At 47.1% G+C, this 24,202-nt stretch overlaps 1 long non-coding RNA gene across 1 annotated transcript; it reads left to right on the top strand.

Moving 5' to 3' along the window:
* The first annotated feature begins 63 nt into the window (after positions 1–63).
* LOC139233006 (uncharacterized) lies at positions 64–23,655 on the top strand. Its single transcript, XR_011588131.1, has 4 exons — positions 64–138; positions 998–1,130; positions 6,802–6,938; positions 23,636–23,655. It is a non-coding gene; the product is annotated as an uncharacterized lncRNA (long non-coding RNA).
* Positions 23,656–24,202: the final 547 nt, after the last annotated feature.

Genomic DNA, 24,202 nt, shown 5'->3' with positions numbered 1-24,202 from the left:
TTTAAAAGAGGAAGTTACTGCTGCCTGCTTTTGGAAGGGTTATATCTACACTGGAGAATAGGTGTGTTGGGCAGGTTTGGAGGAATTGCTACACATCACTCAGCATTTGCCCAGAGCAGAAACATGGATAATGAAAGGGTAAGAATATAACTAGCTACTGGTGTCAGTAAATGTGACCATGAATCTGATGTAGAAACCCGACTAGTTTATTAATGACTTTTTTTAGGGAAGAAAATCTGCTATCCTTGCCCGATATGTGACTCCAGTCTCTCAACAATGTGATTGACTCTTAATTCCCTTCTCATAGGGCCGAGCATGCCTCTCATTTGTGTAAACCAAACAGGCTGCAGCAGTTCAAGATGATTTTCCCGCCCCCACCTTTCAAGGACCATTCGGGATGGGCAATAATACCGGCCTTGCCAGTGATGCACACATTCTAATAACATAACCCCATAGTGACCACAGTCCTAAATTAACAAGGGATAAGGTAATACTTCAGAACTGTCGCACAGTAACAGTCGGCTCAATGAGCTGATAACTCCTCCCACAAAGACACTTGGTCAATCCGATACACCAAGTGACCTTTCACCAGCATCTGATCCACATCAAGTAGTTCAGCTGGCTCCTGGTTTGAGCAACACAGGAGATACTTGACTACCAACCCAAAGGCACGCGTTGTCTAGCCCTTTACTTTCAACTGATAGAATTCAGGGCAAAGCCATCAAAATATATTTACGTTCAAAAAAAAAAATGTAGTATTGCTGTAAACAGTTCCTGTGGATGAAGGTGATACCTGGAAATAGTTTGCAGAAAAACAAATTTAAAGTGACCAGCCACATCTTGTAATTAAAATATGGAGATTTCAAGAGTTGAAATGTGAGCTTTCCCTAATTGCCACAGAATTGAAATTCACGGGAAGTAAAGTTTGGACTATGCGCTCTCTTTTTCAGTGTACCTTGTGTGCAGTGCCATTAATGAAGGTTGTTACTTGTTTCAGGATTCTTGTCCCTCGTCTTGCAGCCACAGGACCGTACCTACATCCCTTCCTCTGCCCAACTCTCTAACATCCCCGCTTCCCAGTTCTCTAGTGTGTAACAGGACGACGTCACCCCTTCAGTCTCCGAATGAAGGTCAGTACAGAATTGTGGTTGACGTTTTATTTATGGGGACTGGATGGCGCAGTGGGTTAGATACTGACATTTCGGCAGGATTTTGCTGTCACTCAGAGGGCAGGTCCGCCGTCAAAATATAAAAGATATCAAATATAAAAGTTTCTGAAAAGGTGACCGCTGCAAAAGTGATCTAAAAGCTGCCATTTCACAGCTGCTCAACTTCCAATGTTAGACGCTGGAGCCTTCAGGACTTGGAGAACACACTTTTCTGGGGGTTTTATGCAGTTTGGAAGTGTTTGGAGTAAACGCTCTCTCCACGGTCACTTCCTTGAAACAACCTCTCTCTCCACTGACCGATCGCTTCTGTCATCTCAACTTCAGCTGCCATCTATTCCATCAGCGTTGGTGCCCTTGGGAGGGAAAAACAAAATCTTACCTTGGTCCTCCGAATCCCACCACTGTCAGCACCAACATCACCACGCACGCACGCGAATCTTCTCCGCAATCACCTGATGTTGGAGATGACACCAGGTTTCAGCACCTGACTACATTGCTGCCTGGGACGCCACATGATGTGCCAGGTTGGCATCACCCTACACCAACACCATAAAGCGTCCCTACAATGTCCATTCACACTCCTCACATAAGAACATAAGAATTAGGAACAGGAGTAGGCCATCTAGCCCCTCGAGTCTGCTCCGCCATTCAACAAGATCATGGCTGGTCTGGCCGTGGACTCGGCTCCACTTACCCGCCCGCTCCCCGTAACCCTTAATCACCATTGTGGGGGGTACCCTTATGTCTCATCATTCATCACAATTCACCAAGCCACTTCCAAAGGTGCGCAAATCTGTCGAAGGAGGGCAAGTGTTGAAAATAAAGATTTCAGTGACAATGTATTAACAGAAACTTTACATGAACATTGGCTAAAAGACCCAAGTGCCTGCCCTTGTGTGTTGTTAGTTGGTATGAATGCACTAGGATGAGGTGGGGGGGAGTGCGAGGGGTGGCGAGTGAGATGGGGAAGTGATTATGTAGATAGTGTGTTATGTATTTAACCCCTTGGAACCTATATTACACTACCACCAGAGGGCCTACCTGTTGGAGTTCCAAGGGATCCCAGCATCCCTTGGGAGCACAGTATATAAGCAGGCCACCCACGAGGTACCTGCACTCTGGAGTCGCATTAAAGGAGCCAAGGCCACACTTGCTCATTGTACACTGTACTCAGTTTTATCTGTTGTTATAAGCTTATCAGAGGGATGGGTGGAGGTGCAAGGTAAGCTGGTGTGAGTAAGGATGTGCAGGAGTAGGGTAGGGAAGGCAGAGTGATGGGGATGTGCTGCGTGGCACAGCAGGATGAGGTTGAGTGGGGCTTTGCAGTAACGTTTCGCGATCTACTGAGATCATTGAAAGGTTTGTACCACTGCAGCCAGGTCACCCTGACCACATCCCTGCTTGTGCCCTCCTGTGCAACGTGCAACCAGGCTGCGTTGGTGTCCTGGGGAGGTCTCTTCTGCTCCATTGGAAGGGAAGAGAACCTTCCCACGTGCTGTGACTCCCTCCATAAACATATGGAGGGAGGCGTGGGAGAGCCTGGGTGTAGCCGTGCCCCTCTGTGCCGTGATTGGCAGTGTCTGCAGCACCTCCACGCTGTAGAACACTGACAGCACAACTGTCAAAATAAATTTGGCCGCGGTCCCTTTTTAAGGAAACCGGCTGATGACGCATCATCAAATGACGTCATCAGACCCGCTTCTTTTTAATTGGCCGGGAACCTTGCTGGGTGAGCTTAACGAGCCCAATCAGGGGAAAGTCGTGGGGGAAGCCGGCATGGGGCCAGAAGCGGGGCTGGAACCTGTCCACAACGTCTCCCATCTAGCTCCCGACCCAGTAGGCGAAATCGCGGCCTTCGTATCGAGAACCTAAATTCAAATCCAAGCCTGATTAATGGGATGAATGTCCCTATTTGTTTGTTGTAAGGGTCCTACATGGAATGTGTTTGGACAGTCTCAACTCTGCACATCTTGACCATATGTCCACAAATCTATTCACATTTCACCATAAATGGTCGTCTCACTGAGGGAGCTTTCCCCGAGTCTGGGGTGGAGTTATTTTACTTGACTTGTATCCAAGTTTATTCTAGAAATAAATTATTTACATTGGCCGCTTTCTGAACTGCATATTCATTCAGCCCAACCCGGTGTTTATGCTCCACTCGAGCCTCCTCCCGTCTTTCCTCATCTAAATCTATCAGCATAACCCTCTATTCCCTTCTCCCCCATATGCTTGTCTAGCCTCCCCTTAAATACATCGATACTATTCACCTCAACCCCTCCCTGTGGCAGCAAGTTCCACATTCTCACCACTCTCTGGGTAAAGAAGTTTCTCCTGAATTCCCCATTGGATTTCTTGGTGATTATCTTATATTGATGGCCTCTTGTTATGCACTTCCCCACAAGTGGAAACACTCTCTCTGTATTCACTCGATCAAAACCTTTCATCATTTTAAAGACCTCCTATTAGGTTACCCCTTAGCCTTTTTTTGAGAGAAAAGAGACCCAGCCTGTTCATCCTTTTCTGATATGTATACCCTCGCATTTCTGGCATCATCCTTGTAAATCTTCTCCGCACTCTCTCCAGTGCCTCTATATCCTTTTTATAATATGGCGACCAGAACTGTACGCAGTGCTCCAAGTGTGGTCTAACCAAGGTTCGATACAGGTTTAGCATAACTTCCCTACTTTTCAATTCTATACCTCTTAAAATAAACCCTAGTTCTTGGTTTGCCTTTTTTTATGGCCTTGCTCACCTGTGTTGCAACTTTTAGTAATTTGTTTATTTGTACTCCGAGATCCCTTTTTTATTCTTTTACCCCACCCAGACTCACACCCTCCCAGTAATAAGTGACCTCCCTATTCTTCCCACCAAAATGTAACACCTCACATTTATCTCTGTTGAAATTCATTTGCCAATTATATGCCCATTCTGCAAGTTTATTAATGTCCCCCTGTAATTTGGTGCAGTCCTCCTCAGTATTGACGATCTCCCCAATTTGGTGTCATCCGCAAATTTAGAAATTGTGTTTTTAATTCCACGGTCTAAATCGTTAATGTAAATTGTGAACAACCGTGGTCTCAGCACTGATCCTTGTGGAACACCACAACCCACCTACTGCCACTGTGAATCACTACCCGTTACCCCTACTCTCTCTGCTTTCTGTTTTGAAGCCAGCTAGCTATCCATTCTGCTACTTGTCCTCTGACTCATCAATCTGTCGTCTCCACTAACCAGTTTTCTCCAGAAGTTTGAACCTATGGAATTTCACCCTACCTTCTAGAGTTTTTATTACTCAATCTTGGCATCAACTAATCATTACAATTTATCTTGACTTTTACACTTGCTAACGGCCAAAGGCCAGCATTGACAGAGGAGATGTAAACAGTTGCCTGATCTCTCTTTTCTGGTTACACCTAATCTAATAGCTTATTGTGCACGTTCTAATTTAAAAAGGACATTTATTTATAATATTCAATGTTTACCAGTACCAATATACGGATAATATAAAATATGGGTTTAAAAAATGTGCAACATAAAATAAAGAATCTGCATTTAAATAGCGCCTTTTACAGAAAACAAAGTACTTTTGAAGTGTAGTCATTGTTGCAATGAAGTAAATGCAGTAGCCAATTTGCGCACAGCAAGCTCCCATAAACACCAGAGATAATGCCCAGATAGTGATGTTGGTTGAGGGATAAATAGTGCCGTCTTTCGGATGAGCTATTAAATCTGAGACTCATCTGGCCCCTTGGGTGGATGTAAAACATCCCATGGCACTATTTCAGAAGAGCAGAGGAGTTATCCCCAGTGTCTTGGTCCAATATTTTATTCCTCAGCCAACATCACTAAAACAAATGATCTCGTTATCACATTGCATTTTGTGGGCGCTTGCTGTGTGAAAATTGGCTGGTGTGTTTCCCACATTACAACAGTGGCTACATTTCGAAGAGTATTTCATTGGCTGTAAAGCGCTTTGGTTGTGTGGTCGTGAAAGGTGCTATAGAAATGCAAGTCTTTTTATTACTTATTACCCATGTATACGCCCACTCACCCCACTCACCCCACTCACCCCACTCACCCCACTCACCCCACTCACCCCACTCACCCCACTCACCCCACTCACCCCACTCACCCCCACACTTGCTGGCAGATGATGGATAATCAGGAGTGGGAACCATGGCTGTATGTTCCTTCCTAGCCCAGGGGTACATAGGCTGATTTGATGCCCCTACCACCATCGTGCCCAATAGCAGCTCGGTCAAGCCAGGATCAATCCCGAGACCTTTCTACTCTGCGATTCATAGAAACATAGAAAATAGGTGCAGGAGTAGGCCATTCGGCCCTTCGAGCGTACACCTCCATTCAGTAAGATCATGGCTGATCATTCAACTTCAGTACCCCACTCCTGCTTTCCCTCCATTCCTCTTGATCCCTTTAGCCGTAAGGGCCACATCTAACTCCCTTTTGAATATATCTAACAAACTGGCCTCAACAACTTTCTGCGGTAGAGAATTCCACAGGTTCACAATTCTGAGTGAAGAAGTTTCTCCTCATCTCGGTCTTAAATGGCTTACCCCTTATCCTCAGACTGTGACCCCTGGCTCTGGACTTTCCCAACATCGGGAACATTCTTCCTGCATCTAACCTGTCCAATCCTGTCAAAATTTTATGTTTCTATGAGATCCCCTCTCATTCTTCTAAATTCCAGTGAATATAAGCCTAGTTGATCTAGTCTTTCTTCATGTTAGTCCTGCCATCCCGGGAATTAGTCTGGTGAACCTTCGCTACACTCCTTCAATAGCAAGAATGTCCTTCCTCAGATTAGGAGACCAAAATTGTACACAATATTCAAGGTGTGGCCTCACCAAGGCCCTGTACAACTGCAGCAAGACCTCCCTGCTCCTATACTCAAATCCTTTCGCTGTGAAGGCCAACATACCATTTGCCGCCTTCATCGCCTGCTAAACCTGCATGCCATCTTTCAATGACTGATGAACCATGACACCCAGGTCTCATTGCACCTCCCCTTTTCCTAATCTGTCACCATTCAGATAATATTCTGCCTTCCTGTTTTTGCCACCAAAGTGGATAACCTCACATTTACCTACATTATACTGCATCTGCCATGCATTTGCCCACTCACCTAACCTGTCCAAGTTACCCTGCAGCATCTTAGCATTCTCCTCACAGTTCACACTGCCACCCAACTTAGTGTAATCTGCAAACTTGGAGATATTACATTCAATTCCTTCGTCTAAATCATTAATGTATATTGTAAATAGCTGGGGTCCCAGCACTGAACCTTGCGGTACCCCACTAATCACTGCCTGCCATTCTGTAAAGGACCCGTTTATTCCGACTCTTTGCTCCCTGTCTGCTGTATCACTTGGCCACCAACAAATGCAGTTTTAACCAGTACTTGGTGGACAAAGATTACTGCAGCTTTGCTCGGTGTGACGTGCCTTTCTCGGTGCTGACAGTAACCAACAGAATCAGCCTTTACTCTGCCTTATACCCAGTTATTGAGTGTGAACATTTAGCTAGTAGCTGAGTGCAGTTTTCCACATGTCACTAGCCAGGTTCGCTAATGTCTGTCTGGCTATAATATCATATTTCACTGGCTTTGCAGAACCGACGTTTTTCAACATGACCTCTCCTTCTTCAAGTAACCAAGATCTTCTGGGTGAGCTGAAGGCTGGAAAGGTCCTGAGACCAACACAACAGACTAAAGGCTTGACCACCATATTCTCTGGCAGTGGAAGAAATGTGAGTGGATAGCAACAACAACGATTTGCATTTATATAGCATCTATAATGGTCCAAGATGCTTTATCAAACAAAGTTTGACACCAAGCCACATATTGGGACAGGTGACTGGGAGCATCTTAAAGGAAGAGAGAGAGAGAGAGAGGGGTTTAGGGAGGGAATTCCAGAATTTAGTGTCTAGGTAGCTGAAGACACGGCCGCCAACGGTGGAGCGATTTAAAATTGGGGATGCCTAAAAGACCAGAATTCGAGGAGACAGAGATCTTGGAGGATTGTAGGGCTGGAGCAGATTACAGAGATAGGGAGGGATGAGGCTGTTATGTATGCATGCCAATGATGTACTGTAACACGAGACTTGAATGTACCTTCACCCTGTATATACCTTGCCTGTACACCAGAGGGTGCTGCTGCTGGAGACCTAAGGGTCACCTGCACACTGCAGGTAACCCAGTATAAAAGGAGCTCACCTCTTGGTGTCCTCACTCAAGGAGCTGCAATAAAGGACTACAATCTGTACAGTTCAAGTGCCGTACCCCTGCCTTGTGGTGTCATTGACAGAGTGCTTACATACACAATAGAGGCCATGGAGGAATTTAAAATCGGGAGGCAATGTAGTTCAGTGAGCACAGGAGTGATGGGTGCGTGGGACTTGGTGCGAGTTAGGACACAGCAGCACAGTTTTGCATGGGATGTGGGCATTGCTGGCAAAGCTGGCATTTATTGCCTGCCCCTAATTTCCCTTGAGAACTTGGTGGTGAGCCGCTGCCTTGAACTGCTGCAATTCTTGGGGTGAAGGATCTCCCACAGTGCAGTTAGGGATTTCGACCCACCGATGATGAAGGAATGGTGATATATAGTCAGGATGGTTTGTGTCTTGGGGAACTTGTGTCTGCTGCCCTAGGTGGTAGAAGTTGGGGGTTTGGGTGGTGCTGCCGAAGAGGCCTTGGTGAGTTGCTGCAGTGCATCTTGTAGATGGTACATGTTATGTATGTAACCCTTGGCAACCTGTATCACACCACCACCACCACCACCACCAGAGGGCCCACCTGTTGGAGTCCCAAGGAATCCCAGCATCCCTTGGGAGCATTGTAGAAAAGCAGGCCTCCAACACTGTACCAACACTCTAGCGTTTAATTAATTAAAGGAGCTAAGGTCACACTTACTCATTGTATACAGTACTCAGTTGTATCACTTTATTATGAGTGTAACAGTACACACTGCAGCCACGGTGCGCTGGTGGTGGAGGATGGGGTGCCAATCGTGTGGGCTGCTCTGTCCCTGGACAAGCCGGATGGTGTTGAGCCTCTTGAGTGTTGTTGGAGCTGCACTCATCCAGGTAAGTGCAGAGTATTCCATCACACTCCTGACTTGTGCCTTGTAGATGGTGGAGAGGCTTTGGGGAGTCAGGAGGTGAGTCACTCGCTGCAGATACCCAGCTGAAGTCTATGGAGGGTGGGAGATTGGCCAGGGGAGCATTGGAATAGTTGGGTCTAGAGGTAACACAAGCATGGATGACGGTTTCAGCAGCAAATTAGCAGAGGCAATATTGTGGAGGTGGAAATCGGTGGTTTTTGTGATGGAGAGGTTATGGGTTCGGAGGCTCATCTCCAGGTCAAAAGGACACCGAAATTGTGAATGGTCTAGTGTTAAATGTGGTGAGGGTTTCTGCCTCTACCACCCTTCCAGGCAGTGAGTTCCAGACCCTCACAACCCTCTGGGTGAAGAAGCTTCCCCTCAAATCCCCTCTGAACCTTCCACCAACCACCTTTAAAACTATGCCCCCTTGTAATTGACCCCTCCAACATGGGAAACAGGCACTTGCTATCCACTATATCCAGGTCTCTCAAAATGTTGTGCAGCTCAATGAGGTCTCCTCTCAGCCTCCTCTGTTCCAAGGAGAACAAAGCCAACCTATCCAATCTGTCCTCATAGCTAAGATTCTCCACTCCCGTCAACATCCTGGTAAATCTCCTCTGCACCCTCTCCAATACAATCACGTCCTTCCTATAATATGGTGACCAGAACTGCACGCAGTATTCCAGCTGTGGCCTATCTAGAATATTATACAATTTAAGCATGACCTCCCTGCTCTTGTATTCTATGCCTCGGCAAAAAATAAAGGTATGCCTTATCCACCTGGCCTGCTACTTTCAGGGATCTGTGGACAAGCACTCCGAGGTCCCTTTGTTCATCTACACTACTAAGTGGCCTACCACTTAATGTGAATACCCTTTCCTTATTAGCCCTCCCCAAGTGCATCACCTCACACTATTCCAAATTAAATTCCATTTGCCACTGTTCTGCCCACTTGACCAGTAGATTAATATCCTCCTGCAGCCCATGACTTTCCTCTTCATTATCAACCACACGGCCAATTTTAGTGTTAACTGCAAACTTCTTAAATATACCCCCTATATTCAAATATCATTATAGGCAGCCCCTTGGAATCAAGGAAGACTTGCTTCCACTCTAAACATGAGTCCTCAGGTGGCTGAACAGTCCAATACGGGAACCACAGTCCCTGTCACAGGTGGGACAGATAGTCGTTGAGGGAAAGGGTGAGTGGGACAGGTTTGTCGCATTCTCTTTCCGCTGCCTGCGCTTGCTTTCTGCATGCTCTCGGCGACGAGACTCGAGGTGCTCAGCGCCCTCCCGGACGCACTTCCTCCACTTAGGAAGGTCTTTGGCCAGGGACTCCCAGGTGTCAGTTGCACTTTATCAGGGAGGCTCTGAGTGTGTCCTTGTAACGTTTCCGCTGTCGATCTTTGGCTCATTTGCCGTGGAGGAGCTCCGAGTAGAGCGCTTGCTTTGGGAGTCTCAATGTCTGGCATGCGGACAATGTGGCCCGCCCAGCGGAGCTGATCAAGTGTGGTCAGTGCTTCAATGCTGGGGATCTAGATCATTGATGTATACCACAAAAAGAAAAGGAAGGGACCCTAACCCTAACTGTTATGTATGTTAATTGGGTTTTACCTGCCACCAAAGGGCACAACAGTCGGAGTCCTAATGGTCACTGGCAGACACGTGCAAGCAGTGTATATAATATTGGCAGCCATGTTCAATCCTCACTGAGAATAAATAAACTAGAGTAAGGTCAGGCCTGAACTAGCTCACCGTACTTAGCCTCGTGGAGTTATTCGATTCTTAACACTAACATTAACCTTCAGGAGTTTTTCTAATAATTTTCCCTAACTGAGGTTAGGCCGACAGGCCTGTAATTACTTGGCCTAGCCCTTTCTCTCTCTCTCTTAAACAAGGTACCACATTAGCAGTCTTTCGGTACCATGCCCAAATCCAAAGAGGACTGGAAAATGATGGTCAAGGCCTCTGCTATTTCCTCTTTTGCTTCGCCCACCAGCCTGGGATGCATTTCATCAGGGCCTGGGGACTTATCCACTAAAAACAGAAAACGCTGGAGACATTCAGCAGATCAGGCAGCATCTGTGGACAAACAGGTCAGTTAACGTTTCAGCTACGACCCGTTCCTCACAGCTGGATGATATTACAGACCAACAGCATTTCAGAAGGAATTAAAGGAGGGAAGAGGGAACAAAATTGAAGAATTACGTGGCTTATGTTTCTATGTAGGGTCTGTTGACTGCCATAAACACGGGCCGTTCCCAGAGAACTAGTTCCTGGACGGAACTGGTGACCCGGGTCAATTTCAGTTCCTAGCTCCTTCGGTTTTTCTTTCGTTTTTTTTCTGACATCGGTGATTTTAAAATTGTGAAAGGCAGATGCCGAGTTCACCAACATAGAATCACAGAAATTTACAGCACGGAAGGAGGCCATTTCGGCCCATCGTGTCTGCGCTGGTCGACCAAGAGCCACCCAGCCTAATCCCACTTTCCAGCTCTTGGTCCGTAGCCTTGTGGGTTACGGCACTTCAAGTGCACATCCAAGTACTTTTTAAATGTGGTGAGGGTTTCTGCCTCTACCACCCTTTCAGGCAGTGAGTTCCAGACCCCCACCACCCTCTGAGTGAAGAAATATTTCCTCCTCTCCCCTCTAATCGTTCCACCAATTACTTTAAATCTATGCTCCCTGGTTATTGCCCCTGCTAAGGGAATTAGGTCCTTTCTATCCACCCTATCGAGGCCCCTCATAATTTTATACACCTCCATTAAATCTCCCCTCGGACTCCTCTGTTCCAAAAAAAACAACCTCAGCCTTTCCAATCTTTCATCAGAGTTAAAGTTTTCCAGTCCTGGCAACCTCGTAAATCTCCTCTGCACCCTTTCTAGTGCAATCGCATTCTTCCTGTAATGTGGTGACCAGATCTGCAGGCAGTACTCCAGCTGTTGCCTAACTAGTGTTGTCTACTTCAGTCACCCTCTTCACAGCCGTCACTCTCCAGCATGCGCTGCACCTTGAAGTGGTATGCTCCTTTTGAAGACTGGACTGGACATCACCAAAACCGTGGGCAGGTACAGCTGGAGCAGCGAGGTTGGTGCGAGGGAGCGGCGAGAGTTCGTAGAGCGACGTGATTGGGGCCCAGGAAAGGCGAGAGTTCGGGGCCCAGAAGAGGCGAGGGCCCAGGGGCAGCACGGGCCCAGCCCACACTGCGACATGTGTGTGCACTAGGTCCGTGCAGCAGAGCTGGTCTCCAGTCGTCTTGGTTAACCCTTGCCACTGGACCAAGACCTAGCTCTGTCAATCCACGCACAGGCATCTTCCACCCTTCAGAATTATAGTTCAGGATCCGGAATATTAGGTCCTTCATTGAAACACCTGTGAACTCATTCCTTTTTGACGTGGAAGCAAGTCATCCTGGATTTGCGTATAGGAGCAGGAAGGTCTTACTGCAGTTGTACAGGGCCTTGGTGAGACCACACCTTGAGTATTGTGTGCAGTTTTGGTCTCCTAATCTGAGGAAGGACATTCTTGCTATTGAGGGGGTGCAGCAAAGGTTCACCAGACTGATTCCAGGGATGGCAGGACTGACATATGAAGAAAGACTGGATCGACTAGGCTTATATTCACTTGAATTTAGAAGAATGAGAGGGGATCTCATAGAAACATATACAATTCTGATGGGATTAGACAGGTTAGATGCAGGAATAATGTTCCCGATGTTGGGGAAGTCCAGAATCAGGGGTCACCATCTAAGGATAAGGGATAAGCCATATAGGACCGAGATGAGGAGAAACTTCTTCATCCAGAGAGTGGTGAACCTGTGGAATTCTCTACCACAGAGTTGTTGAGGCCAGTTCGTTGGATATATTGAAGAGGGAGTTAGATGTGGCCCTTACGGCTAAAGGGATCGGGGGTATGGAGAGAAAGCAGGAGTGGGGTACTGAAGTTGCATGATCATATTGAATGGTGGTGCAAGCTTGAAGGGCCGAATGGCCTACTCCTGCACCTATTTTCTATGTTTCTATGACATGAGGGACCAGCTATGATGATACATGGTGATGGCTCACTGTGTAATTGCTGCTATTTTGTTTCCACTGGACATAGTGGATAGTAAAGGTCTATTTCCATTGGTCAAGGGGTCTATTATGAGGGGGCATAGTTTTAACGTGGTTGGTGGAAGGTTTAGAGGAGATTTGAGGGGGGGCTTCTTTACGCAGAGGATCATGGGGATCTGGAACTCGCTGCCTGGAAGAGTGATGGATGCAGAAACCCTGACCACTTTTAAGAGATGGTTGGATGGGCACTTAAAGTGCAGTAACCTGCAGGGTTACGGACCTAGAGCTGGTAATTGGGATTAGACTAGATGACTTTTTGTTGGACGGAGCAGATATAATGGTAAGTACTGCAGGGAATCGAATACAGCCAGGGTGATCTCCGAGAGTAGTTTCGATCGTCTGGATGGGTCGGAGAGGAATTTTCCCAGATTTTTTCCTCCCTAAATTGGCCTGGGTTTTTATCTGGTTTTTGCCTCTCCCAGGAGATCACATGGCTCCGGTTGGGGTGGAGTGTAGAATGTTTCAGTATAAGGAGTGTTGCAGTTGTGTGAGGCGGACTGGTTAGGCTGGGTGCTCTTTGCCTTTCCGTCATTGTTCATAGGTTTATATGTAACCTTTAGGGCTGCTGACCGAGGGCCGTGCGGCTCTTTGTCGGCCGGCCCGAACACGATGGGTCGCAATGGCCTCCTTCTGCGCTGTAAATTTCTTTGTTTAGAGCAGGTGGTTCGCAGCTGAAATATGCCCAAGGCCTGTGTCATTACACCACGGATAATCTCTCTGGCCTTGGCATTTGATCCTCTCCTCTCTATCCTACTCATCCCTGTATCCTCAGCTCTATTCTCATCCCTCTATCCACTCTAAGGATTTTATCGTTTTTTATTCTTATTCCTCTATCTTCAACAGGATGTCGTTGAGCTGAAAAAGGTACACAGCGCAGGCTCGAGGGGCCTACTCCTGCTCCTATTTCTTATGTTTTAGAAGAGTCCCCAGAATGATGAGGGAAATAAGTAAGGACCATCCAATCAAAAAAAACTGGGATTCCTCATTAGACAGGGGAAACTGAGAGCAGATATAATGCATAATAAGGCCCAGAGAGATGTAGCTGATCAACCACGGATGTTTAATTTGGTTGGTGTTATGTCTCAAATAAAGCAATGTGACTGAGTACTGTAGACTTGAGTAAGTGTGACCTTAGCCTCTTTATTCTAACTCCAGAGTGCTGGCACAGCATGGGAGGCCTGCTTTTCCTTGGGACTCCAACAGATGCACCCTCTGGTGGCGGTAGAATGGTTACAAGGTGTTGCATACATAACCGTTGGCATGGTTTCTGCTTCAATCTCTAACTCTGGTTTTGCATTCCACGGCCCCACAAGTACATCATCATCATAGATAGTCCCTCGAAACATAAGAATTAAGAACAGGAGTAGGCCATCTAGCCCCTCGAGCCTGCTCCGCCATTCAACAAGATCATGGCTGATCTGGCCGTGGACTCAGCTCCATTTACCCGCCCGCTCCCTGTAACCCTTAATTCCCTTATTGGTTAAAAATCTATCTATCCGTGACTTGAATACATTCAATGAGCTAGCCTCAACTGCTTTCTTGGGCAGAGAATTCCACAGATTCACAACCCTCTGGGAGAAGAAATTCCTTCTCAACTCGGTTTTAAATTGGCTCCCCCGTATTTTGAGGCTGTGCCCCCTAGTTCTAGTCTCTCCGACCAGTGGAAACAACCTCTCTGCCTCTATCTTGTCTATCCCTTTCATTATTTTAAATGTTTCTATAAGATCACCCCTCATCCTTCTGAACTCCAACGAGTAAAGACCCAGTCTACTCAATCTATCATCATAAGGTAACCCCCTCATCTCCGGAATCGGCCTAGTGAATCGTCTCTGTACCCTCTCCAAAGCTAGTATATCCTTCCTTAAGTAAGGTGACCAAAACTGCACGCAGTACTCCAGGTGCGGCCACCAATACCCTATACAGTTGCAGCAGGACCTCCCTGCTTTTGTATTCCATCCCTCTCGCAATGAAGGCCAACATTCCATTCGCCTTCCTGATTACCTGCTGCACCTGCAAACTAACTTTTTGGGATTCATGCACAAGGAGCGCGGCGTCTAAATTCTGCCAACGTCCGCCACGCGGCCGATGCCATCGAGTCGCTAAAAACAGCTCTGGGCCCTGACTCCGTTAGGTGTATCGAGGAGGCTCAAGCACGTGGGGAGATCCCGTCCGAACTGACCCCCGTCCGGACGGAATTCCTCATCGGCGCCAAACCCCGGAACCTCCCTCGGGGGCCGGCGCCTCACAACTTGAGCCGCCTCGGGGAAATCCCCTCCGTGCCTTTCAGTTCCGCGCGGAGGGGTTTCCTGTACGGGCTGCTCATGCACACCCTCAACTTTGCCATCCTCGCCGGCCGTCCGGACACGCCATGGCGTACCATCTTGCCGTCCGGAGGAGGCGGGGGTCCCCGATGGAGGGCACTCTACGCAGGGGTCCTCCCACTATTCATCGGGGACTTGGCCTGGAGGGTGGTGCACGGAGCAGTGCCGTGCAACAAATTTTTAAGCCGGTTCACGGACTCCCAGGCCGCCTGCAATTTCTGCGGTCTGGAGGAGTCCGTGTTCCATGTTTTTATTGAGTGCACAAGGTTGCAGCCCCTGTTCCATTATTTGAAGGGGCTGCTCCTGAAATTCTGGCTGCACTTCAGTCCCACTCTCCTGATCTTTGGGCACCCTGTGCGGAGGGGAGCGGGTAGGTCCGAAGGCCTCCTCGTAGGACTGCTCCTGGGCACGGCCAAGGGTGCCATCAGCCGGTCCAGGCAGCGGGCGGTCGAGGGGGTCGTTCAACCTGACTGCCTGCCTCTCTTCCGCTCTTACATCCGGTCCAGGGTGTCCTTGGAGATGGAGCACGCGGTGTCCACCGGTACGCTCGCGGCCTTCCGCGAGAGGTGGGCACCGGAGGGACTGGAGTGCATCATCACGCCCGGCAACCAAATTTTAATTTGATTTTACGTTTTAAAGTTAATTTGTTTTAATTGCCGGTGCTTTTAGTGTCCCCTTCCCTTTTATAGGGGGCACTGGGGAAAAATTGTGATTTTAGTGCCCAAAAAAAAAACAAAAAAAAAGAAAAAACACCAAAAAAAAAAAAAAAAAAAAATGGGCCTTGTAAATGTCTGGAGTGTCACCCAGGTCGGGTGGCACCGTTTAATATTTTATGTTTTCACAGATAAACTCAAAAGAGTTTCATGCACAAGGACCCCCAGGTCCCTCTGCACCGCAGCATGTTGTAATTTCTCCCCATTCAAATAATATTCACTTTTACGGGTTTTTTTTCCCCCAAGGTGGATGACATCACACTTTCCCACATTGTATTCCATCTGCCAAACCTTAGCCCATTCGCTTAACCTATTTAAATCTCTTTGCAGCCTCTCTCTGTCCTCTACACAACCCGCTTTCCCACTAATCTTTGTGTCATCTGCAAATTTTGTTACAGTACACTCTGTCCCCTCTTCCAGGTCATCTATGTATATTGTAAACAGTTGTGGTCCCAGCACCAATCCCTGTGGCACACCACTAACCACTGATTTCCAACCCGAAAAGGACCCATTTATCCCGACTCTCTGCTTTCTGTTAGCCAGCCAATTCTCTATCCATGCTAATACATTTCCTCTGATTCCGCGAACCTTTATCTTCTGCAATAATCTTTTGTGTGGCACCTTATCGAATGCCTTTTGGAAATCTAAATACACCACATCCATCGGTACACCTCTATCCACCATGCTCGTTATATCCTCAAAGAATTCCAGTAAATTAGTTAAACATGATTTCCCCTTCATGAATCCATGTTGCGTCTGCTTGATTGCACTATTCCTATCTAGATGTCCCACTATTTCTTCCTTAATGATAGTTTCAAGCATTTTCCCCACTACAGATGTTAAACTAACCGGCCTATAGTTACCTGCCTTTTGTCTGCCCCTTTTTTAAACAGAGGAGTTACATTAGCTGCTTTCCAATCCACTGGTACCTCCCCAGAGTCCAGAGAATTTTGGTAGATTAATAATTAATGCATCTGCTATAACTTCCGCCATCTCTTTTAATACCCTGGGTTGCATTTCATCAGGACCAGGGGACTTGTCTACCTTGAGTCCCATTAGCCTGTCCAGCACTATCCCCCCTAGTGATATCGCAGTGTGGGCTGGTCCATGCTGTCCCTGGGCCCTTGTCCCTTCTGGGCCCCAGACTCCCGCCTCTCCTGGGCCCCGGTCACCTCCCTCTACAAACTCTTGCCGCTCCTATGTCCCTCCTGCTGTGCCTGCCCGCACTGCAATCAGCGACCTCACTTTGCAGCCGTCTCCTTCCTGCAGTGGTATGTCGCCGCACGCTGCTCCCTCTGATGGCCCCGGCCTGCTGATGGTCTTGCAGGCCGGGACCGTGGCAATTTCCGGGCCGCTGCACGCTGCTCCCTCTAGTACACACAGGCATTTATAAGCTTGCAGAATGGGCGTGTAATTGGCAAATTAACTTCAATATAGATAAGTGTGAGGTGGTACATTTTGGCAGGAAGAGTAAGGAGGCCACATACTGCATGGAAAATAAATGTCTTAAATGGGGTCGAGGAACAGAGGGATCTGGGGGTACAGATACACAGCTCACTAAAAGTAACCACGCCATTAAAAAATGCAAACCAGGCATTGGGGCTTGTTTCTAGTGGAATAGAACTGAAAAGCAGAGAAGTTATGTTAAACTTGTACAGAACCTTGGTTAGACCGCACTTTGGAGTACTGTGAATAGTTAGGTCTCCACGTTATAAAAAGGATCTAGAAGGCACCAAAAGAGGTGTACTAGAATGATACCAGAACTGAGGGGCTTTACCCATCGGGAAAGGTTAAACAGGCTGTGGCACTTTGATCTAGAAAAGAGAAGGCCGAGGGGTAACCTGATCGAGATCGTTAAGGTTATGAAAGGGTTTGACAGGGTAGATGAGATGTTGCCACTCACAGGGCCGACCAGATCTAAGGGCCATAAATATCAGAGAGTCACGAATGAATAAATCCAGCAGGGAATTCAGAAGAAACTTCTTTACCCAGTGGTTCGAATGTGGAATCCGCCACCAGGGCGTAGTTGAAGTGAATCGCAGAGGTGCATTTAAGGGGAATCGAGATACATAAATGAAGGAGAAAGGATAGAGGGATATGCTGATGGGGTGAGGTAAAGAGGGTGGGAGGAGGCTGGTGAGGAGCATAAACACCGGCACGGACATGTTGGCCTGAATGGCCCGTGTACTTTGTAATACAACTCTCAAATAATTCTCCTCTTCCCTGTCCTAAATCTCGTACATTTAATCCTGGGTCTGTACCTCATCATTCTGGACCCCATAAACTATATGCTTCTATCTACTCTGTCCCATCTCCTCATAATGTTCATCATAGGCGGTCCCTCGAAATGATGACTTGCTTCTACGCCAAAAAACGAACGACTTCACAGGTGAAGGACCCGAACTACATGTTGAAGGGTGGAAGATGCCTGCGCGTGCATTTTTTTTAACCGTGTGATGGCCTTTGGCCATCAGTCACCACACGGGCTTGACAGAGCTAGGTCTTGGTCCAGTGGCAAGGTTTACCCAAGACAACTGGAGACCAGCTCTGCTGCACGGACCTATCAAATCATCCCATAATCTCTTCTGTTCTAACAAAAGCAGCCCCATTTTCAAGTCTTGCCTTCTGACTGTTTTCCCTCTGTAACGTATGTATGCCTGGGTTTACCTGCCACCAGGGGCAGCGACCGTCGGAGGTCATTGGGCCACAGACACACACGCACAGCCCTTCTGTATTTAAAGAAAGCCTCCATGTTTAATCCTCACTTTGAGAGCTAATAAAGTAGAGTCAGAGTTCACGGTACTAAGCCTATTGAGTTATTGCATACGCAACACCCTCGTACCAGGCAGCATCCAAGTGACTCTGTACTGTTCCCTGTCCATCAACTCAACATCCTGTAGTGTCAATCCCAAACTACACAGTCTCCAACCATGATTTTACGGCGGTTTTATGTAGATTCACCATTACATTCACCTTCTATTCTAAATCTCTCGCCATAAAGCTCAGGATTCCATTAGCTTTACCAAATTGAGAAGCTGCTTTTTGTTGTATATGCAAGCACTCTGAGAAACATAGAAACATAGAAAATAGGTGCAGGAGTAGGCCATTCGGCCCTTCTTGCCTGCACCGCCATTCAATGAGTTCATGGCTGAACATGCAACTTCAGTACCCCATTCCTGCTTTCTCGCCATACCCCTTGATCCCCCCTAGTAGTAAGGACTTCATCTAACTCCTTTTTGAATATATTTAGTGAATTGGCCTCAACAACTTTCTGTGGTAGAGAATTCCACAGGTTCACCACTCTCTGGGTGAAGAAGTTTCTCCTCATCTCGGTCCTAAATGGCTTACCCCTTATCCTTAGACTGTGTCCCCTGGTTCTGGACTTCCCCAACATTGGGAACATTCTTCCTGCATCTAACCTGTCTAAACCCATCAGAATTTTAAACGTTTCTATGAGGTCCCCTCTCATTCTTCTGAACTCCAGTGAATACAAGCCCAGTTGATCCAGTCTTCCTTGATAGGTCAGTCCCGCCATCCCAGGAATCAGTCTGGTGAACTTTCGCTGCACTCCCTCAATAGCAAGAATGTCCTTCCTCAGGTTAGGAGACCAAAACTGTACACAATACTCCAGGTGTGGCCTCACCAAGGCCCTGTACAACTGTAGCAACACCTCCCTGCCCCTGTACTCAAATCCCCTCGCTATGAAGGCCAACATGCCATTTGCTTTCTTAACCGCCTGCTGTACCTGCATGCCAACCTTCAATGACTGATGTACCATGACACCCAGGTCTCGTTGCACCTCCTCTTTTCCTAATCTGTCACCATTCAGATAATAGTCTGTCTCTCTGTTTTTACCACCAAAGTGGATAACCTCACATTTATCCACATTATACTTCATCTGCCATGCATTTGCCCACTCACCTAACCTATCCAAGTTGCTCTGCAGCCTCATAGCATCCTCCTCGCAGCTCACACTGCCACCCAACTTAGTGTCATCCGCAAATTTGGAGATACTACATTTAATCCCCTCGTCTAAATCATTAATGTACAGTGTAAACAACTGGGGCCCCAGCACAGAACCTTGCGGTACCCCACTAGTCACTGCCTGCCATTCTGAAAAGTCCCCATTTACTCCTACTCTTTGCTTCCTGTCTGACAACCAGTTCTCAATCCATGTCAACACGCTACACCCAATCCCATGTGCTTTAACTTTGCACATTAATTTCTTGTGTGGGACCTTGTCGAAAGCCTTCTGAAAGTCCAAATACACCACATCAACTGGTTCTCCCTTGTCCACTCTACTGGAAACATCCTCAAAAAATTCCAGAAGATTTGTCAAGCATGATTTCCCTTTCACAAATCCATGCTGACTTGGACCTATCATGTCACCTCTTTCCAAATGCACTGCTATGACATCCTTAATAATTGATTCCATCATTTTACCCACTACCGATGTCAGGCTGACTGGTCTGTAATTCCCTGTTTTCTCTCTCCCTCCTTTTTTTAAAAAGTGGGGTTACATTGGCTACCCTCCACTCGATAGGAACTGATCCAGAGTCAATGGAATGTTGGAAAATGATTGCCAATGCATCCGCTATTTCCAAGGCCACCTCCTTAAGTACTCTGGGCTGCAGTCCATCAGGCCCTGGGGATTTATCGGCCTTCAATCCCATCAATTTCCCCAACACAATTTCCCGACTAATAAGGATTTCCCTCAGTTCCTCCTCCTTACTAGACCCTCTGACCCCTTTTATATCCAGAAGGTTGTTTGTGTCCTCCTTAGTGAATACCGAACCAAAGTACTTGTTCAATTGGTCCGCCATTTCTTTGTTCCCCGTTATGACTTTCCCTGATTCTGACCGCAGGGGACCTACGTTTGTCTTTACTAACCTTTTTCTCTTTATATATCTATAGAAACTTTTGCAATCCGTCTTAATGTTCCCTGCAAGCTTCTTCTCGTACTCCATTTTCCCTGCCCTAATCAAACCCTTTGTCCTCCTCTGCTGAGTTCTAAATTTCTCCCAGTCCCCAGGTTCGCTGCTATTTCTGGCCAATTTGTATGCCACTTCCTTGGCTTTAATACTATCCCTGATTTCCCTTGATAGCCACGGTTGAGCCACCTTCCCTTTTTTATTTTTACGCCAGACAGGAATGTACAATTGTTGTAGTTCATCCATGCGGTCTCTAAATGTCTGCCATTGCCCATCCACAGTCAACCCCTTAAGTATCTTTCGCCAATCTATCCTAGCCAATTCATGCCTCATACCTTCAAAGTTACCCTTCTTTAAGTTCTGGACCATGGTCTCTGAATTAACTGTTTCATTCTCCATCCTAATGCAGAATTCCACCATATTATGGTCACTCTTCCCCAAGGGGCCTCGCACAACGAGATTGCTAATTAATCCTCTCTCATTACACAAAACCCAGTCTAAGATGGCCTCCCCCCTAGTTGGTTCCTCGACATATTGGTCTAGAAAACCATCCCTTATGCACTCCAGGAAATCCTCCTCCACCATATTGCTTCCAGTTTGGTTAGCCCAATCTATGTGCATATTAAAGTCACCCATTATAACTGCTGCACCTTTATTGCATGCACCCCTAATTTCCTGTTTGATGCCCTCCCCAACATCACTACTACTGTTTGGAGGTCTGTACACAACTCCCACTAACGTTTTTTGCCCTTTGGTGTTCTGCAGCTCTACCCATATAGATTCTACATCATCCAAGCTAATGTCCTTCCTAACTATTGCATTAATCTCCTCCTTAACCAGCAATGCTACCCCACCTCCTTTTCCTTTTATTCTATCCTTCCTGAATGTTGAATATCCCTGGATGTTGAGTTCACAGCCCTGATCATCCTGGAGCCACGTCTCCGTAATCCCAATCACATATTTGTTAACATCTATTTGCACAGTTAATTCATCCACCTCATTACGGATACTCCTTGCATTAAGACACAAAGCCTTCAAGCTTGTTTTTTTAACACCCTTTTTCCTTTTAGAATTTTGCTGTACAGTGGCCCTTTTTGTTCTTTGCCTTGGGTTTCTTTGCCCTCCACTTTTCCTCATCTCCTTTCTGTCTTTTGCTTTTGTCTCCTTTTTGTTTCCCTCTGTCTCCCTGCATTGGTTCCCATCCCCCTGCCATATTAGTTTAACTCCTCCCCAACAGCACTAGCAAACACTCTCCCTAGGACATTGGTTCTGGTCTTGCCCAGGTGCAGACTGTCCGGTTTGTACTGGTCCCACCTCCCCCAGAACCGGTTCCAATGCCCCAGGAATTTGAATCCCTCCCTGCTGCACCACTGCTCAAGCCACGTATTCATCTGCGCTATCCTGCGATTCCTACTCTGACTAGCACGTGGCACTGGTAGCAATCCCGAGATTACTACTTTTGAGGTCCTACTTTTTAATTTAGCTCCTAGCTCCTTAAATTCGTTTCGTAGGACCTCATCCCGTTTTTTACCTATATCGTTGGTACCAATGTGCACCACGACAACTGGCTGTTCTCCCTCCCTTTTTAGAATGTCCTGCACCCGCTCCGAGACATCCTTGACCCTTGCACCAGGGAGACAACATACCATCCTGGAGTCTAGGTTGCGGCCGCAGAAACGCCTATCTATTCCCCTTACAATTGAATCCCCTATCACTATCGCTCTCCCACTCTTTTTCCTGCCCTCCTGTGCAACAGAGCCAGCCACGGTGCCATGAACTTGGCTGCTGCTGCCCTCCCCTGATGAGTCATTTCCCCCCAACAGTACCCAAAGCAGTGTATCTGTTTTGCAGGGGGATGACCACAGGGGACCCCTGCACTACCTTCCTTGCACTGCTCTTCCTGCTGGTCTCCCATTCCCTATCTGGCTGTGGACCCTTCTCCTGCAGTAAGACCAACTCGCTACACGTGCTACTCACGTCATTCTCAGCATCGTGGATGCTCCAGAGTGAATCCACCCTCAGCTCCAACTCCGCACACGTAGTTGTCAGGAACATTGGTGTCGTCCCTGAGTTCCCACATGGTACAGGAGGAGCATAACACATGACCGAGCTGTCCTGCCATGACTTAACCCTTAGATAAGCAACAACAATGCTAAATCTCGCTAATAACGACTCCACGAGGTGAGGATATAGTACTTGAATTGTAGTGACTTTAGTCCTTTATTGCAGCTCCTTGAGTGAGGACACCAAGAGGTGAGCTCCCTTTTATACTGGGTTACCTGCAGTGTGCAGGTGACCCTTGGGTCTCCAGCAGCAGCACCCTCTGGTAGTACAGGTATAGTGTATACAGGGTGAAGGTACATTCAGTGGTCAAGTGTTACAGTACATACATTAACATGCATACATAACACTTTTAATGTCTTGTGAATCTCAACCCCCCAAATCTCTCTGCTCCCCACATCAACCAACATTCCCCCATTCAAGACGTAACCAAATACTTTTAATTTTTTACCAAAATGTGCCACCTCCTATTTACTGACATGGAATTCCATTTGCTGTGGTTTTATCCATTCCACCATCTTATCAATGTCCCCTTGCAGTTTTACTCTGCCTTCCATTTTAATATTGTCTGAAAATTTGGACATCACTCCCTCCTAGCTTTCTCAACAAATAACGAATGTACACAATTACAGTCCTCACCAAAGCTTGAGGCTGATCCCACTTGTTGGGCCAAAATAGAAGGATGTTCCTGAGGACATGGGAGTGTTTGATGGGACAGTGTAGAGAGAGCTTTACTCTGTATCTAACCCGTGCTGTACCTGCCCTGGGAGTGTTTGATGGGACAGTGTAGAGGGAGCTTTACTCTGTATCTAACCCCGTGCTGTACCTGCCCTGGGAGTGTTTGATGGGACAGTGTAGAGGGAGCTTTACTCTGTATCTAACCTGTGCTGTACCTGCCTTGGGAATGTTTGATGGGGCAGTGTAGAGGGAGCTTTACTCTGTATCTAACCTGTGCTGTACCTGCCCTGGGAGAGTGTGATGGGATAGTGTAGAGGGAGCTTTATCCTGTATCTAACCCACGCTGTACCAACTACTGGATGCAGTAATGTTCTTCACACCTTGGGAGTAAGGTAAAAGTGGTATAACCTGACTGATGTGTGTGCAATGGGCGGTGTTTATATCAGAACGCAGCGGCCCCCAACAGATAGCATGTCGAGGGTTATTACATAACTAGTACTTACACACACTCTCTTTTTTTCAGAACCAGTGGTTAAATACGGGCCAAGAGAATGTGGCTCGACATGGCCGAGTGCAATCACTGCATGGGAAGCCTTCGAATCCATCGGCAGCAACTGCTGCAGGGAAATTCAGCACTGATCGCAAGTCTTCAATATAAAGAAAACCAAAGGGGAAAAAGGACAGCAAAAGTGAGCCAATATTTAGAGGTTTCCTTTTATTATTAACTTCATTGTAATTAATATTTCGAATTACTTGTCAAACTCTTTACATTCCTGATTCTCAGATTTTTGCTCCAGTTGTGTCTGCTGAAATCACTGACTGGATTATCATAGATCACAATGCTCATCTATCCTGGCCTGTGACTGTTATGTCTACAGACGCAGCAACATCAGCATCCTCATTCAGGCTAACATCCCCAGCATTGAATCACTGACCACACTCGATCAGCTCCGCTGGGCAGGCCACATAATTCGCATGCTCTCGGCCATGAGACTCCCAAAGCAAGTGCTCTACTCTGAGCTCCCTCACGGCAAACGAGCCAAAGGTGGGCGACAAGGACACCGTCAAAGCCTCCCTGATAAATTGCGAC

This window comes from Pristiophorus japonicus, chromosome 20, assembly GCF_044704955.1.
Source record: "Pristiophorus japonicus isolate sPriJap1 chromosome 20, sPriJap1.hap1, whole genome shotgun sequence".
In the NCBI taxonomy this organism is placed as follows: Eukaryota; Metazoa; Chordata; class Chondrichthyes; family Pristiophoridae; genus Pristiophorus; species Pristiophorus japonicus.
This window is presented reverse-complemented; position numbering and strand designations above follow the sequence as displayed.